The 18,085-nt window shown below is 39.7% G+C and overlaps 1 long non-coding RNA gene across 3 annotated transcripts in view; it reads right to left on the bottom strand.

Annotated features, from left to right (window-relative positions):
• Positions 1-714: 714 nt before the first annotated feature.
• Positions 715-18,085, bottom strand: part of LOC132144720 (uncharacterized) — a 52,878-nt gene continuing 35,507 nt past the window's right edge. For 2 of the 3 annotated variants that reach the window (XR_009434391.1, XR_009434390.1), the window contains 2 exons: positions 10,046-10,139; positions 9,017-9,251 (listed from right to left, as the gene is read on the bottom strand). This is a non-coding gene — a long non-coding RNA (uncharacterized LOC132144720). Of the gene's footprint in view, positions 1,247-9,016; positions 9,252-10,045; positions 10,140-18,085 lie in introns of those variants that run through there. The other variant, XR_009434392.1, reaches the window with a different exon arrangement.

Genomic DNA, 18,085 nt, shown 5'->3' with positions numbered 1-18,085 from the left:
ATTTTCACATGTAAAGCCTGGCTAACAGTGAAATATATATATCATGTACTGTATGTGTGTGTGTGTGTGTGTGTGTATATATATACACACACATGTATAACAACCATTTTTACATATGCACACACACACACACACACACACACACACATATATATGCATATATATGAGTAAAAAATGTTTCCTGTGAGGGTTAGGGTTCGGTATAGGGGTTGGTGTAGGGCCATAGAATATACAGTTTTACAGTATAAAGTTATAAAAAAGTATAAAATGTGTGTGTGTGTGTGTGTGTGTGTGTGCGCTCTTGGTTTTGTGACATATCAGGACACAACTGTATAATGACATGGGTATGACACAGGTATTACAAGGAGAGGGTGACTTATGAGGACATAACCCATGTCCCCATTTTTCAAAACACTTATAAATCATACAGAATGAGTTTTTTTGAGAAAGTAAAACTGCACAAAGTTTCCTGTGAGGGTTAGGGTTAGGTGTAGGGTTGGTGTAGGGCCATAGAATATACAGTTTGTACAGTATAAAATTATAAAAAAGTATAAAATGTGTGTGTGTGTGTGTGTGTGTGTGTTTATATTGCTAACATATAAATAAACACATATATACATAATATTATTATATACTGTCAGTTATGTCTCATTTTAGGACATCTTTTTACTATACAAAACAAAGACCACAAAGTGCGAATGCTTTTCCTCCATTCTTATGCTTTCTTTGCATGAAAATGTAAATATGCTGATAATATCAAGTTGAAAAGTTTGCAATATTTTGCATTTGCAGAAACTATCAACAAAGTGGAATCTTTACATGAGTTGCATCAACATCGTCTATGGAGGTCCTTCATAAAGCGATGTCATGCTTTTGTAGTCTAGTTTTGATTAAGAAAACCTCAATCAATTTGTGTTTATACCGGTTTGCATGTGTGCTAATTGGTGCCAAAACAGTTCAGATATGTTTGTTGTCATGATGACTTGCAGAGGCCATGAGGGCGACAGAAGTTGAACATCACTGAACAGTGCACAGCAGGCCAATGTTAGTAAAAGTGTTCTGGCTCACTGTACCTCAGTTTGCTTGCTTAACTAAGAGGAAAGTCTAAAAGAGAATGAAGAAACAGACACAACAAAGAGAATCCAATTCTCTCAGAACACGCCCTTCTCCAGTGAGACTATGAAGGTCATGAATGCTCGGGGGATATAATCCTCTGCAGAAGAGACAGTGTTGCCCTCACTGCAGTCTGTAGGATAGAGAGAGAGAGAGAGAGAGAGAGAGAGAGAAAACATGTTTTAGATGTTCTTTGAGGTTTCTGGGAAACGCGATAGGGCTGGCAAACATGCTCCCCAGAAGCAACCCCCCTCAAACTGGGCCGAACAAAGTGGAGGAGTCTCACAGTGGAGCAGTGGCAGATGGAGAACGTCTACTGCATTCAGATTTCTTTCTTCAGTCTACCTCCGTTTTACTGCAATTCTATTGGAAAACACAACTTCTAAAGTTGTCTTATGGCCCATGGAAAAACATATTACTGCTGTCACTTTTCATTTGTCGTTAGTGTGTTTGCGAAGCAGCCTTGTGCTGATATTCCTCAAACTGCTTCACATACAAAACCCACTCAAAGTTTTGTGGATGTGTTCAGTCTTATGGTCCTTTGAAACTAAACCTGAATATGCAGCACAATTTTTTTTTTCGTCCTTTAAAAAAACACCAACCAAAATGATTCTAGATTTAGGTCATATGTCCAAAGCTGCTGCAACCACACATTGTAATTTTGTTAAAAATATGATTTCTATTAATGTACACAGCACATACATTACTAAGACTTTATTTTAAAAGAAACTGATACTTTTATTTAGGATGGTGCATTAAACTGCAAAAGTGGCAGTGACTTTTAAATTGTTACTGATGTTCGTTTAAAATTTCTATTCATTAAACAAACCTATAAATCAAAATGTATCAACTGATTTTAACATTGATGATAATAACAAATGTCTCTTGAGCACCAAATCAGTATATTAGAATGTTTTCTGAAAAAGCATGTCATACTAAAGACTGGAGTAATTATGCTCAAAATTCAGCTTTGCTATTACAAGAATAAATTTGACTTTAAATATATTAAAGCAGTTATTTTAAATTATAATGATTTTTCATAATATTACCATTCTTACTGTATTCTTGATGAAATAAATGCAACAACTGGTCAGTATAATACATTTACAAAAATATCTAAAAAAAACAGTATCTTTTAAACAGTAGTGTGTATGCAAAAGAATATATAAATCTATATGTCACTTACATTAATATATGAATGTAATTTATAGTATGTATTTATAGTATGTAGTATTAATTATACTAGAACACATTAAACTACTACTAAACTACTTAAACGTAGCATGGAGATCGTGCTAAAATAATAAATGTGACATCAGGGGTTCAACCGTAATTTTATGAAGCTACGAGAATACTTTTTGTATGCAAAGAAAACAAAAATAACAACTTTATTCAACAATTTATCTCCTTCGCGTTACCCTGGCTCCATTTTGGGGAGTATCCACTGAATGTAAACAGTGTATGCTGTTCTGTGTCAACTGTGCAATGCAGATGCGATGTTTTCGATCAAATCAAATCCAAGTAGAAAACGTATCTGATGTGGCACAGCTGACACAAAACAGCATATGCTGTTTACATTCAGTGGATACTCTCCAAAATGGTGCTAGGGTGATGGGGAGGTGACGAATTGTTGATTAAAGTTGTCATTTTTGTATTTCTTTGTGTACAAAAAGTATTCTTATGGCTTCATAAGATTACGGTTGAACCCCTGATGTCACATGAATTATTTTACAGATCTCTGTGCTACTTTTCTAGATGTTGATCATGTTATTTACATTGCTGTCTATGGGAGGGACCGAGAGCTCTCAGAATTCATCAAAAATATCTTAATTTTTGTTCCGAAGATGAACGAAGGTCTTTCGGGTTTACAACGACATGAGGGCAAGTAATTAATGACAGAATTTTCATTTTTAGGTGAACAAACCCTTTGATGCAATCTGGGACTCTGGATCTGTCAAATGCATAAATACAGAAATAAAATGATAATGATTGCGAAGTATTACTTGATTTCCCAAAGAATGAAGAAAGCTTAATTATTTGCTTGTTCAAGCCATTGCTTCATAGATTTACACAATTTCAAAACAATATCTTAATTTCTAACCACAAATTCTTACCATGGTTCAACAGTTCAGGCAAATCCCTCATTGCCCACTGAGAGACATTTGACAATGGAACATGGAACCTCAGAAATAAACCAAATTTTAAAAACAATATTAAAATGGAAAGACATAAATAGTTGTAGAATGCTAGGTATTTTATATTTAAATGACAATAGTGTGGTAAAGCCAAGTGCACAAGCTGAATTGAAACTCTACTGAGTATACCTGCAGGACTTCCAGACATCTCAGGAGAAGGAAGAGGCCTTCCAAGGTAACACCATTGTGTATTCTGGGACATTATTAGCATTCACACACATTAGCTGTTTTATTTCAACTAATACAGCCTTACTGGGAAAGAATCCTCATCTTTATTCATAACCATTCTTGTTCCTCCCGTCGCATTGAGAAACATCATTTCAACCAATTCTTATGATAAAGAAAAACCTGCTATATCACTTCTGTCATGCCATTGTGTCTCTATTACACACATTTTTCTTCTCTCATATTCTCCAGTGTTACAGAAAGCTGATGCAAAACATCTTAATCCCAAGCTTTCCAGCTCAACAGATCTCACATCTCAAAAGATACAGCTCTCTATACAAAGTCTTTAATTACTTTCTAGCAATGCTCACAGAGCTAAATTACTTTGGAGGTTCTTTTTTGCTTTTGTTACTGGACTGGCTGCAGTAATTAGACAAAGATTTTATCTGTTGGTTATGGATGGACAGAATGGACCAATTCCAAATGGCACTTTTGTGCCCCAGAAAGGGCATTGCAGAGCTTCAAATGAAAATAAGCAACTGGATACCTTAACGTAGAACCTATAAAGAGATAAGTGAAGTGTTTACTCAAGCGTATGCGAAAATGACTGCAGATTACTGCACATTTAAAATAATAAACGGCTTTCCTCCTTTTTTCCTTTCCTCCCTCTGCTGGTTATTTTTCGTCCTACTCTCACTCTTCCCCTCATTACCGCCAGCTGAATCCCATTCTCTTATCATCACACCTGTTCGCTATCTGCCTCTTTGCCTTTGCTATATCTAGCTCTCTTTTTCGTGTCTGTGTTGTCAGATTATTGTTAAAACTAGATCCACGGAGCTGAGCGTTATCGTAGTAGTCCTGTCCTGTCTAAAATCTAGTCCTGCTTCGTCTAACTCAGTGTTTCTTGTAGAGCCTAAGTGTTGTGGTTGTGCTTACATTCTCTGTGCTGTGCCCAGCGGGATTCGTAGAGGGTTGCAGAGATCTGCGCTTCTCACCTGTGCTCCTGGTCTCACCGCCCAAAGAGTCGCCCGGACCTCCGGCTGTAATCCTGAGTTTTCCTTTGAAGAAGGGGTCAAGGACCCTGTTTATTTTATGTATCCTCAATTCTGTTAAACAGCCGTGCGGCGCATCCTTAAGTTTACTTCATTAAAACAAGACTGAACCTGCTTTTGTCTCTGGACCCCTCTCTGTATCACAGAATAATCCGACCACGAGGAATGGACCAGGCTGGGAGTCACCCTTTTCAGGCCGCTGTTGAGATGCAAGGAGCGCTGCTGGGAAGGCACGATGAGGAGCTCACCATGGCTCGCCGCATGGTGGACTCATTATCCATTCAGGTGACCGATCTGACGTCAGCTACTGCTTGCTTTCTGCCTACTGTCTCTATCGCTCCTGAGCTGATGCAGCTGGGAGGGATTCGCATCTCACCTGATAAGCGCCAGCGTTAGATCACAAACCGCCTCTGCCTCTACTGCGGCGCGGAGGGGCACTTCGCCGCGGCGTGCCCGGTAAAAGCCAGAGCTCACCAGTCGTAAGAGGGAGACTGGTGAGCGCCTCTTCTCTGGACCCTCAACCGCGCCTCCGGACCACCTTCCCTGTCTTTCTTCGCTGGGCCGAATCCGCTGCATCTTGTCCAGCTTTAATAGACTCTGGGGCGGAAGGGAACTTTATGGACAGGAGTTGGGCTTTGGAACAGGGTATTCCTCTTGTTAGCCTTCGGGACCCCACTTCTGTCTTCGCCCTAGATGGTAGCGTTCTCGTCCAGGTGAACAGTTCTACAGCACCGGTGAGTCTCACCGTGTCCGGTAACCACAGAGAGACTATTTATTTTTTAGTCATTAACTCCCCGGAGACCCCTGTAGGCCCATCCATGGTTGTCTGAACATAATCTTCATATTAATTGGGCTAAGAATTCCATACTCTCCTGGGGTTTGTCATGTCATGTCAGATGTCTTGTGTCTGCTGTCTCTCCCGTGTCTTCTGTTTCTGTCTTTCAGGAGGAGCCAGGTGATTTGTCTGGGGTTCCTGAGGAGTACTTCGATCTGCGGGCGGTTTTCAGTCGTTCCCGGGCCACATCTCTTCTTCCGCATCGGCCGTACGATTGCAGCATAGAACTGCTTCCTGGTACCACTCCCCCTCACGGGAGTCTTTATTCTCTTTCTATTCCCGAGCGTAAGGCGCTTGAGAAATATCTCTCAGAATCGTTAGACGCGGGCACTATCGTTCCCTCCACCTCTCCTGGGGGGCTGGGTTCTTTTTTGTGAAGAAGAAGGATGGCACGTTGCGCCCCTGCATAGACTACAGAGGCTTGAATGACATAACGGTTAAGAACCGGTACCCGTTACCCCTTATGTCATCTGCTTTTGAGAGCCTGCAGGGGGCACAATACTTCACAAAACTGGACCTTCATAATGCCTATCACCTTGAACGTATCAGGGAGGGTGACGAGTGGAAGATGGCATTTAATACACCTCTTGGGCACTTTGAATATCGTGTTCTCCTGTTCTGGCTAGTTAACGCTCCGTCCGTGTTTCAGGCTCTCGTTAACGATGTCCTTAGAGACATGTTAAGCCTGTTCATGTTCGTTTACCTCGATGATATTCTGATTTTTTCTCCAAATCTCCAAGTTCACATGCAACATGTTGGACAGGTCCTCCAACGACTATTAGAGAACCGTCTTTTTGTCAAGGCAGAGAAATGCACTTTTCACGCTCAATCGGTCACGTTTCTTGGTTCCGTTATCTCTTCCCAGGGTATTAGTATGGACCCTGTCAAGGTTCGCGCTATTACTGACTGGCCCAGACCAGAATCTCGTGTCGCTCTTCAATGCTTTCTGGGTTTTGCTAATTTTTACCAACGTTTTATCAGAAATTTTAGTCAGGTAGCGGCCCCCCTTACTGCGCTAACTTTAGTCAATACTCAATTCTTGTTGACAGAGGCCGCCCAGACAGCGTTTGAACGTCTCAAATCACTATTTTCATCCGCTCCTATCCTTATCTCCCCCAACTTAGAAAGACAGTTCATTGTCGAGGTCGATGCTTCAGAGGTGGGTGTCGGGGCCATCCTCTCTCAGCGCTCCTCAGCCGATGATCAGATTCATCCCTGCGCCTTTTTTTTCGCATCGCCTTACTACTGCTGAACAGAATTATGACGTAGGTAACAGAGAGCTGTTGGCCATTCATCTCGCGTTAGGGGAGTGGCGGCACTGGTTGGAGGGAGCTGCGGTCCCGTTCGTAGTCTGGACTGACCATAAAAATCTTGAATACATTCGGTCAGCCAAGAGACTTAATGCCCGTCAGGCTCGTTGGTCCCTTTTCTTTACGCGTTTTGATTTTACTATCTCCTACCGGCCGGGGTGCAAGAATCTAAAGCCTGACAATCTCTCTCGCCAGTTTCCTTGACCTGAGTCCATACCGTCTGAAGAGGGCATCCTTCCTCAGCGGGTCATTGTGGGCGCGGCCATCTGGGGTATTGAACGCCTGGTTAAACGCGCCTTGTCTCACGCTCGCACGCCTAGACTCTGCCCTAGGGGGCTTTTGTTTGTCCCTCCGTCTACTCGTCGTGCTGTCCTTCAGTGGGGACACTCATCTAAATTATTCGCTCACCCAGGGGTCAGAGGCACCATTGCCGCCATTCGCCAGAGGTTTTGGTGGACCTCACGTGAACGAGACATCCGCCGTTTTATCGCATCCTGTCCGGTCTGTGCCCAGACGAAGGTCAGTAATAGACCTCCTGCTGGGTATCTAAGACCCTTGCCGTCTCGCCCGTGGGTGCAGATCGCCCTTGATTTCATCACTGGTCTTCCCCCCTCCAGAGGTAGCCAGGTTATCCTCACCGTGATAGATCGCTTTTCCAAAGCCGCCCACTTTATTCCCCTCCCTAAGCTCCCCTCAGCCAGGGAGACCGCTCAGACGGTCATAGAACACATTTTTAGGATCCATGGTCTCCCAGAGAACGTTGTGTCTGATAGAGGGCCACAATTCTCCTCCCTCTTTTGGAAGGAGTTCTGTCGCCTTATCGGTGCCTTAGCTAGTCTCTCCTCCGGCTTTCAGGCCGAACGCGCTAATCAAACTATTGGTCAGCTGTTACGCACTCGCATTTCGTAACCCCACGTCTTGGGTAGAACAGCTTCCCTGGGCTGAGTATGCATACAATTCCGCCCCCGCGTCTGCTACCGGTCTGTCGCCATTCCAGGGTTGTTTGGGTTACCAGCCCCCCCTCTTTCCCTCTAACACCAAATCCAAGGTGCCTTCCGTACGAGCGTTCATTCAACGTTGCAAACGAACTTGGAGATCGGTCCGATCCGCCCTTTGTACAGATGGCGCTCCATTATGTGGAACAAGCGGCGTGTCAGAAGCCCCCATTATATATGCGGACAGGGGGAGGGGCCATCAATTTCTGGCAGATTGGGAGGGTTATGGTCCTGAGGAGAGATGCTGGATCCCCTCCCGGGACATCCTGGACCGCTCGCTTTTCGATGATTTTTACCGCTCCCGTCAGTCCCCATCTTCTAGTGCGCCTGGAGGCGCACCTTGAGGAGGGGGTACTGTCATGATCCTGGCTTTCCTCCCTTTTTCCTTTCCTCCCTCTGCTGGTTATTTTTCGTTCCTACTCTCACTCTTCCCCTCATTACCGCCAGCTGGATCCCGTTCTCTTATCATCACACCTGTTCACTATCTGCCTCTTTGCCTTCGCTATATCTAGCTCTCTTTTTCGTGTCTGTGTTGTCGGATTATTGTTAAAACTAGATCCACAGAGCTGAGCGTTATCGTAGTAGTCCTGTCCTGTCTAAAATCTACTCCTGCTTCGTCTAACTCAGTGTTTCTTGTAGAGCCTAAGTGTTGTGGTTGTGCTTACCTTCTCTGCGCTGTGCCCAGCGGGATTCATAGAGGGTTGCAGAGATCTGCGGTTCTCACCTGTGCTCCTGATCTCGCCGCCCAAAGAGTCGCCCGGACCTCCGGCTGTAATCCTGAGTTTTCCGTTGAAAAAGTGGTCAAGGACCCTGTTTATTTTATGTATCCTCAATTCTGTTAAACAGCCGTGCGGCGCATCCTTAAGTTTACTTCATTAAAACAAGACTGAACCTGCCTTTGTCTCTGGACCCCTCTCTGTATCACACATATATATATCTATATATATATCATTTTCATTAATATTTATTTTAGTTATATTTATTTTAATTTAAATGTACTTAATTTCCATTGCAATCATATTAAATTTAAAACCATTAGGACCATTAACAGCATTTATTAAACATGGTCACTCAAAGGTTTAAATGAAGCATTTGTGTGAAAATGCAAAAATTACTGTAAGCATTCCTGCACGTTTCTGTATGACTTGTGACACAAACTGTACAAATATTAATGAAAACTGACATGCTTCACCGCAAACAATGAGAAAACTACTTGAAATCTTGATCTGATTGTTCAAACTGAATCAAGCTTCCAAAATTAGATTTTAAACCACAGAAAAACGGATTCCATGTGTAACTAAACAGATTTGAGTCAGATAGTCTAAAAAAATCATCTCCCGTCTGTCTTAAATCTTTTTTTAAGCCAATTTAAAGCTTTATAAATGCTAAAGTGAAATGTTGAAGGGTGGCCAAAAAACCCATCCAAATTTATAATATTCCTTGACATTAAAACAGACATCAATAAAACACAAATACAGTAAGACAATGATCCTTTCTCTGTGTATTGCATAAGCCAGTGACCTCTCCTTGGCAATGTCCATCATCGGCTGAAATAGTCAATGAAGAGATTTCCAGCTCCATGTGACCTATGAACAAACAAATAAATAACTGCAGACCCCCAGGTTGCCCTTTTCACTAACACTTGTAATAATCCTAGATACTAGTCATATCGATTATCTCCAAATATGCTGACAGATACGGCACAGATCTGCTTCTGCTGAATATTCACAATCGTATTCAGCAGCCTGCAGGAATAACCTCATTGTTTTCAGACAGTAACTGCTTATGAAAGATAAGGAATTATTTCAAAAGCACATCATTACAGAATTTGGGTTCAATTTGCTGATCTGCACATGAAAGTAGGAGCTGCACGCTGATAGTCCAGCCTAAAAACCCGAGCCAGAGTGTGTGATGTACCTCCCCGGTATTAATCACACTATTACAAGCACAAATACAGATGGCATGTTACTGTAAGACCCAAATAGGACACACATGCTTACTGATGCTCACTGAGATCTCTCGGTAGAGGCCCCACGACGGCCCACACTTGCGTGTAAAGACATAAAAGTGTTTCATTTCTGGAATAAATTGAGTGGGACTGAATGAAGACAGATTTCTGTGATTTTTTTTCGTCCTCAAATCTTGCAAAAAGCAAAGTATTTTTAGGGGGAGTCTCCGTGTGATCTCAACAGTTCTACATTAGTGTAATTTGTGAGAGGATTTCTGGTTTTCTGTTTACCACGGCTAAAAGTTGACCTACATTTAGATACAGTTTCACTGGATTTATTGAGTGTTAAAAATATTTTAAAGTTATGCAGCGTCATACAACAGACAGGCATTATAAAGTGTATTTAATGAGGAAAATAGCGAGACTAGTTACCAGATGATGGGGGGAAAGAGTATGTTTTAGTTTCCATCCATATTGCATTTGTTTCCAAGACTGTCATGTCCATCATTTTGAAGTAATATTCATCCTGTAAACAAAATACAACAATAAAAGAAACTGGGGCATCTGTTTATGATAAACAAAGAATTGATTTAGAACATTCCGGAACGCAATAAAATAAATAATTGGAATAAGCAAACATTTGAAATTAATAAAATGTACATTAACACAAAAAAGATTACTTTGAAATCCAAGTTTTACAGAATTAAAGATGTAACGTGCATGCGATTTGGTAAATATCTCATGATACAGAACACAAAATGTTTAACATGCACTTTTTGGTCTTTTTTTCCTAAAATATATATTCATATTTTATTTTAAATAAGTTACATTATTTGAATTCATTTTATTTTTAAATATTTGTATTTATTTAAACTAAAATGATCATGTTAAACATAAAAACGTCAGGACATAGAATTTATTAAACCAAGCTCTTAACTCTATCCTCATCACTTGGAATACAAAGATCAGGTACAATTAAAGAAGTGAGACATCACTGTTTTTACTCATAATTACATTGAATCAGATGGTAGCTTATCAAAGTGTTTTCTGAAATTTTAAGAAGTTTATGTGGGACTGATTATTCTTTTTCTTGTGCAATAGACTGTGACACTTTTACGGTTAATTCACACGGTTCTTGCTGTCTGTCACACGTTCTGCTTTTACAAGCTCATCAAACACAAAGGCATTACAGAGCACCAGATGTGCTGGACGTGACCCTCTGTACCTATTAATGCAAACGCACAAACAAAATGTATCTCCGTATAAGATATATGTATGTATGTATACAGTATGTCGGCTTGCAGGTGTTCAGACCCATTTATACATATACACTTACATGCATACACTAAACAACCCATCTATAAAGGGAGCTGTGTTCTATCACTGTCATGCTGTGGAGGGGTTGATGCAATATTATGATTTTTCCCTTCTTCTCCGCTAAATGGCACAAACTCGGGCTAAAAATGTATGCTCATGCGTGAAATCTCTCACAGACTGCTACGCTTAGATGGACATAAATTATTCACAGTTGCCCCTTGCCCCTGTTCAAAAAGCTTGGGGGATGATCTTAATACTAGATTTTCATACGCAATCAAACCTATTGTCTCGATTATGTCAATTAAAAACAATATAGGAACATAAACCCCCACTTTTACAAAAACTAAAGTCATTCTGCATTCTTAGCAGTAACGGCACAGAAATTATCACATAGAGTTAACAATTTCAAACCCTATTTATTTATTTCAAAGCCCTGCCTCCAATGCATTTCAGGCTGGGTTTAGTACAGAGGATCAATCTGTCTCAGGCCTTTGAAGCAGACACTGCTCTTAATGAGTTGCAGCACAGCATATGGTGTAATGCATTTCAGTTTCCAAAGAGCGTCAGACAATATGCCACATGAAAGCTCTGTGTCCAAACTAAAAGCAGAGGGAAGCAGAGCCGAGCAGGCATGTAGATTAAGACTGGGCACAATTACTAAACAGAGAGAGGCAGATTAGAAGTGATTTTCTGTGAGGCAGTGTTTACATTAGGAGTATAGGGATTCAGATTTAGAATAGTTTGCATGGCTGCAGTGTGACAAAGCCCGAGAAACATGTGGAACTTGCCACAGAAAACATGTTATTGTACTTGTGCAACACCTATTATGGAATGATGGTCAGATTAACAGCCTCACGCAAGATTCTCTGGGGTGTAAAACATTTATGAGGTTTTGTACTGTGCCTTTAAAATATTTACAGTGCTTGAAACACCATGCATTATGCAGGGGGAAAAAACATTAAAAAAAACACACAAAAAAAGTTTATTATACAACAGGTGTTTATATGTATTAACATCTATATATTTTTACCAGAGAAATAACAGTGTAAATGTTTAGTTAAATTGTTTTGTTTTTGTTAGTTTTGTTTGTAGTGTTTCATTTCATTTTATTTCATACAAAACTTATGTACAAAGTATGTAGTCTGCGCAGAATCTTAAAAAAAAAGTAAAACAAACAAAAAAAGTATTATTATACAACATGTAATTTTTCAGATAAATAACCGTGTAAATGTTTAGTTGATTTGTTTAGTTTAGTCTGCACAGAATCTTTTAAAAACAAACATAAAAAACATTTACTTAAGTAAAAAAAAAAAAAAAAAAAAAAAGGTGTCAACCACGGTCACCCAACTTGATACTCAAATCACAACCCAAAACAAGCATCAGTGAATCACTATCATGAAGTTAATTTACCTATTTTACAGTCCTGAAATATGTTTGAAAAATATTTATTTCATGCTTTTTATGTGCTCCTGATATGTAAAAATATGTACAAATATGTAAAAAACTAAATGCACTAAATCACATGCATCTATCTGTCCTCTAAAAACAAAAGCTGTGTTACACAATGTTACACTAACCTCACATCAAGATGATACTTCTATGTGCTGTAAGACATAAAAACTAAACTTAATGTGTTAAGCTGTCTTGCTGTAAAAACAGCTTTATTTTATACTTAGCTTATGCACTGTATATCAATTTAATGTCTTTGCTGATTGATATCAATAATGGTACGGTAACTATAGCTTTATGAGATTTCTAAATTTGTAATAGCTGCTCACATATTCTTTTCCTGGAAAACTGCAGTCACCCTGGTAATAAATTTCTATATTGTAATGTGGCAGAGCTGCTGCAAATGCATCCTTGCAAGAGACAAGCAAACATACACATACACACAATAAACGCTGCCATTTAACAAATTGCATGAGTGAAAAGAAAAGAAAATCGTATGGAGATTAAGCCGATCCTGGAATCCCTTTCCACCCACATTGACTCTTAAAACTAGTCAAATGGAGATTTTAAAAGGAGTTCTCGTTGTTTATCGTGGGATATGTTTGTTTTTCATTCCAGCAGATTATCTTAAATTATTTTACACATGTAAGAAATTTAGGGAAAAATAGTGCAGGTTTGAGCCAGATTCAAACCTCAGATGTTTTCTGAGAATAGACTTGCACTGGTGATTCGCCTTCAATTCATTTTATCTCCAGACCCCTTACAGCTGAATATTTGTCATGGTAGATTTCTGTAAAAAGCCCATGGTGGACTTAAAACACTACTGCTGCTCAGCCGAGTCTCCCCAGCCCTGTTTATTGGGCATTCGCCCATTCCTTTATGAAACAGTAGTGTCCTTTGTGGTACAGAAACTCATACTGGATTTGTCTGGCAAGACATGTCCAGCACACGCCCCATCAAGGGGAGCGCTGTGGAAAATCCATCTGGCATTTTCTGTGCTCATAACAACATCAAGCCAAGTGCAAATTATTTGAAAAAAAGGGGGGCCTCAGTGCAAACTGTTTGACTTTGGTTGCATGTGCACGCCGAGGGTCCTTTCCTGCTCTCCTTATTAAGTGGAATGAGACGTATGAAGGGAAAAACACTAATCAGTGAATCCGAATCTTGCGAATTTTGCAACGTCTGGAAAAAGCCCTGTGAATAGCCATCTTGAAAGTCTAACTTCACACATTGGCCAGATTGTAAAACGGATAAATCGGCTGCCAACCCAACAGACCCTCCTCCTTTTCCCTCCCCCTCAATATCGCTCAGACCGGCTGAAATAGGTTAGGCATGGAAGTCATTTCCCCTCTAGGTGCTCCAGCCCTGCTGTCCAGACTCAACAAGGTCCTGAAATATCATTAACATCTGATTTTTGCCACTGCCGCACAAGCGGCTCTTTGTTCCTCTCGCACCAGACGGGGGGAGCGCCTCTACATTACCATATCACCAATGTAATTACACCTATTAGAGTGGAGGAATATAGAATTTATTCCTTTTTTTCCTCCATCCCCACTCTTGCGCAGAAAAACGGTGTGTGAATATACCTATTGTGCGCATTTCAATTTCAGAAAGTGGTGCCGTATAATGCTATATAAACATTACCTCACCTTAACTCATAGCAGAGACCATTTGAGGCAAAATAGACTAGTTAACTTAATGACCCGCACAATCAAGCCTTTGTGCTTCTGCCATTTCGGGTCGAAAAATGTTCCCATCTTTCTGTGGTCAGAAGTTGCTGTGATGAAACAGGAGGCAGCGATGACTGGTGAATAGTTGCGGCCCGTTCCAAGAGTCCAGTTAAGTGTCACTTGCGATTATTTTCACTTATTGCCGCTGTCACTTTGTGCCCCTTGTGCCATTATGCTCCAGGGTACACGCAAACAGCAGCCGCATTTATGTTTCCTCTGACTTAATGCGTCACAAAACTAATAAACCTGTTGTGTATTTCTCCACTGTCACTGCGTGTGCGCTTTGGGAATGATTCACGGCAGATGAGTGCCAATGCCAGCCTTATAAAAACCTACATCCTGTTTAAACATTCCTTCATAATGTTGAGCAACAATACATCTTTCTTTTCCCCCGTAAACAAGAAGCATTTCTCTAAACGAGTTAAAGAGAAACGTAGTGTGTACCGATACCGGATTTGACATTACATAATTAAAATGACATTTGCAGAAAAGCGGTTTAGAAACATCACAGCAAATTCCTGTGGTAGCCTTATTTTAGTTCAACATACCCGAGCCTTGGAAAAAGAAATGAGCAGGTACCAACAGACCCTGTTAAACTGACATGGATTTCATATATATGTTTATATGCAATTTAATGTCCACATTTGTTCACTGTTTATCATCAACCTGCTTCACTTGTTATTTGACAAAGAGAATGTGATCAATATTTAATTGTAATTGGTGCAACCAAAAGGCATCTGGTTTAATTCCGCGTAATATTTCACAGGAATTTCCTGACTGGCTTCAGAAATATCTGCATGCCGTAATGCAGAGCTGCTGTAGTTTGCTAGCAGCATGCAGATGAGACACAACAGATATCTCAGCTGGAAAAGTGATTGTCAGTCCCAAATTACTTATATATGCCCTGTAGGGGGAGCAATTCATGCCGTGATCAAATCAGGGGGAGTTTGTACCTCTTGACCCCAACCTGTGTTCAGTAGATACAACAGCTGCAGACAGGAAGGCTACTGCGACCCCAAGTACACTGATAAAGTGCTGCAGACAAGAAATGAAAAAATCAGTAACGATATAGAGGACGCCACAAGGATTTATATATATATATATATATATAAATTCATATCTCTGAATAATGAATAATGTACAATATAAATGTAATAGTAATGTATCCTGTCCATAGCTGAGCCCTAAAGTTCTTAGTCTGCGGCACCACAGCAGCAAGAAAAGCAGGAATAAAATGCATTTTATAACACCATATTTCATAAATACCAAAACTTGTAATATATTTTATTTTGTGCAATATTTATATTGCCTTTAACTTATTAATTTGACTTTATCCTCTATTCTAGCTTTCCCAGATCCAGATATAACGCATATACGATGTGGATCCCCCATAAGGATGGCTAGAGTCGCAGACATCATCCTTATTGCATACATGTGGAAGTGTGACAGCACTAGGTTGAGTCACTGCACTAATGGCTTTTGACAGCCCAGGCAACGAGCACTAAACTGTGGCCTCATTCAATAATAGTAATACAAATTTCAGTATATCATAAAAACGAGCTCGATCCCAGGCGGAATAAAACGGTCATAAATGCAGTCTGCCGTGTCATGGCACAATTTAGGGGACTGAATGCAAACTTACCTCTCAGAGTCATTAGCCTGAAGTTGGCTGCCTTGACTTGTGTAAAGTGGGTGTATAGAGAGTCTGCATGGGTCAGGATGGATTGTGAAGGGTGAGGGCGGTCGGGCCAGAGGTGAGTGTGGGCCAAAGAAACACCAGCTGAACTAACAGAGACACGGTAGATAGGACTAAAAAAAAGCATTGCAGGTTTATGCTAAATTCTATCCATGCAACTTATGGACCTCGTAAAGCTCGAGTCCTCCAACTCATAGTCAGATTGATGCAGTGTGTGTGTGTGTGTGTGTGTGTGTGTGTGTGTGTTATATTCACTACTGTTCAAAAGTTTATTTTAGTTATTTTTAAAGAAGGAAATTAATACTTTAATTCAGAGAGGATGATACATTAAATAGATGGGAAGTGACAGTAAAGACTTAAGATTTTGATTTCAAATAAATGTAATATATAAGAAGAAGAAGAAGAAGAAGAAGATGATGATGATGATGATGTTTCTTGAGCACCAAGTTATTAGAATGATTTTTGGAGGTAACATCATGTTACACTGAAAAACATGCGGAAAATTCTGCTTTGTATAACAGGAATAAATGACACCTTAAAATATATGCAATAGAAAAAAGAAGTAAAATTAACTTTGATAACTTAAATTGTAATTATATTACTGTTTTTACACAATTTTAGTGATTTGACTGTGTTTTTGATTAAATAAATGCAGACAGACAGATAGACAGATAGACAGACAGACAGACCGATAGACAGATAGATAGATAGATAGATAGATAGATAGATAGATAGATAGATAGATAGATAGATAGATAGATAGATAGATAGATAGATAGATAGATAGATAGATAGATAGATAGATAGATACATAGATAGATACATAGATACATAGATAGATAGTAACAATACTTTAAAATAAAGTGTAACCGATGGACCTTTTTTAGTTCAATGAAGACAATCTCTCACAGTTCAAGAGAGTGAGTGTGTGAAGAAAGAAAGACAAAGAGAGATTAGCTGGATCTCACTCAGCTCTCATTGCAAGTCTCACATCAATCGACCTGTGAGACTCCCACCTCTGAGCGATCAATACATTTCTCAATTAACCATGAACGTTAGGATATCTTTAACTTGCGAAGTATTATTCAGTGTTGTAGATATCCAGCTAATTAATGTGGTGAAGGCCTAACGAGCTGCGCTGCTGCATTGCCGGTGGGGGAAAAGGCTGGTAATGTAACTATTGTCTACTGAGTAATGGAGCAACGGTTTGGAGGGAAATTGATTCTTTAAGAAACAACCAACACAAGTCTCATTCTTCCCCTCAGACAGCAGGCAAATCAATGTGACAGTTTGCTCTCAAAAAAGAAGCCATCAAATGAAAGCCAGATAAAAGAGAGAGAGAGAGAAATGCTTCAGTGTTCTTTATCTCAATGGTTTGGTGACCAACAATCTTCTGCAAAATTGTTTCCTTTATGTTCCACAGAAGTCATAAAGTCATACAGGTTTGGGACGGCATGAGGATGAGTAAATAACTTCATTTTCATATTTGGGTGAACAATTTTTGTGTGAAACGAATGTTTTAGTTAATTTATACTACTTTAAAATAGTTTTTTGTCTTATTATTATTTCAAAAACAATTATAAATGTTAAAGTCAACATCTTGGGTTAAAAATAATTGTAAAATAGGGTCCTAAAATTATAAACAGTACAACACAAGCATTGCAAATATGTTAGCATTGCCAAAGAACCCACATACTGAAAAAAAAATATTGTACCATGCAAGTTGTTATGGATAAAAGCATCTGCTAAATGCACAAACGCCAACAGACAATATTGAATAGCTGCAAAACTACCATCTGTTGAAGTCCTAAAGAATATGCATAAATTAAAATGATATTGTCCATTATGCGTAACAAAACACATCTTTGGGCTTTGAAAGAAAACAATGTGAAATTTGTGCATTCTATTCTATGGTTCGTTGGTGAAAGACTAACTGTTGTTTTTGGAGCAGCAACTATGAGAAGCAACAATTAAGCTTAAGTATGTTTTCATGTGGTTAAGTAGTAAATAAAACAAAATGGGTGAAGAAAATTGCACATTTTAAAAATGTCTGCTTCAGTTCAGTTGCACTAAACCTTAAACACCCAACATGCATTAAATGTCTTCGTCTGATGTAATTACCCCTGACTATCTTCCCACGAGAAGGATTTGTCAGCTAGCAAAGATGGTGGGCACATTCGGACATGTGCTGTCAATTTATCACAACTTTGTTTGACGTTTTTCCCCTGCACACACTTAGAAGGCTGAAGTTCTATTTACAAAGATGACGATTCATCAGCC

This window comes from Carassius carassius, chromosome 8 (genome assembly GCF_963082965.1).
Source record: "Carassius carassius chromosome 8, fCarCar2.1, whole genome shotgun sequence".
In the NCBI taxonomy this organism is placed as follows: Eukaryota; Metazoa; Chordata; class Actinopteri; order Cypriniformes; family Cyprinidae; genus Carassius; species Carassius carassius.
The sequence above is the reverse complement of the archived record's forward strand: the minus strand, read 5'-3'. Positions and strand labels throughout refer to the sequence as shown.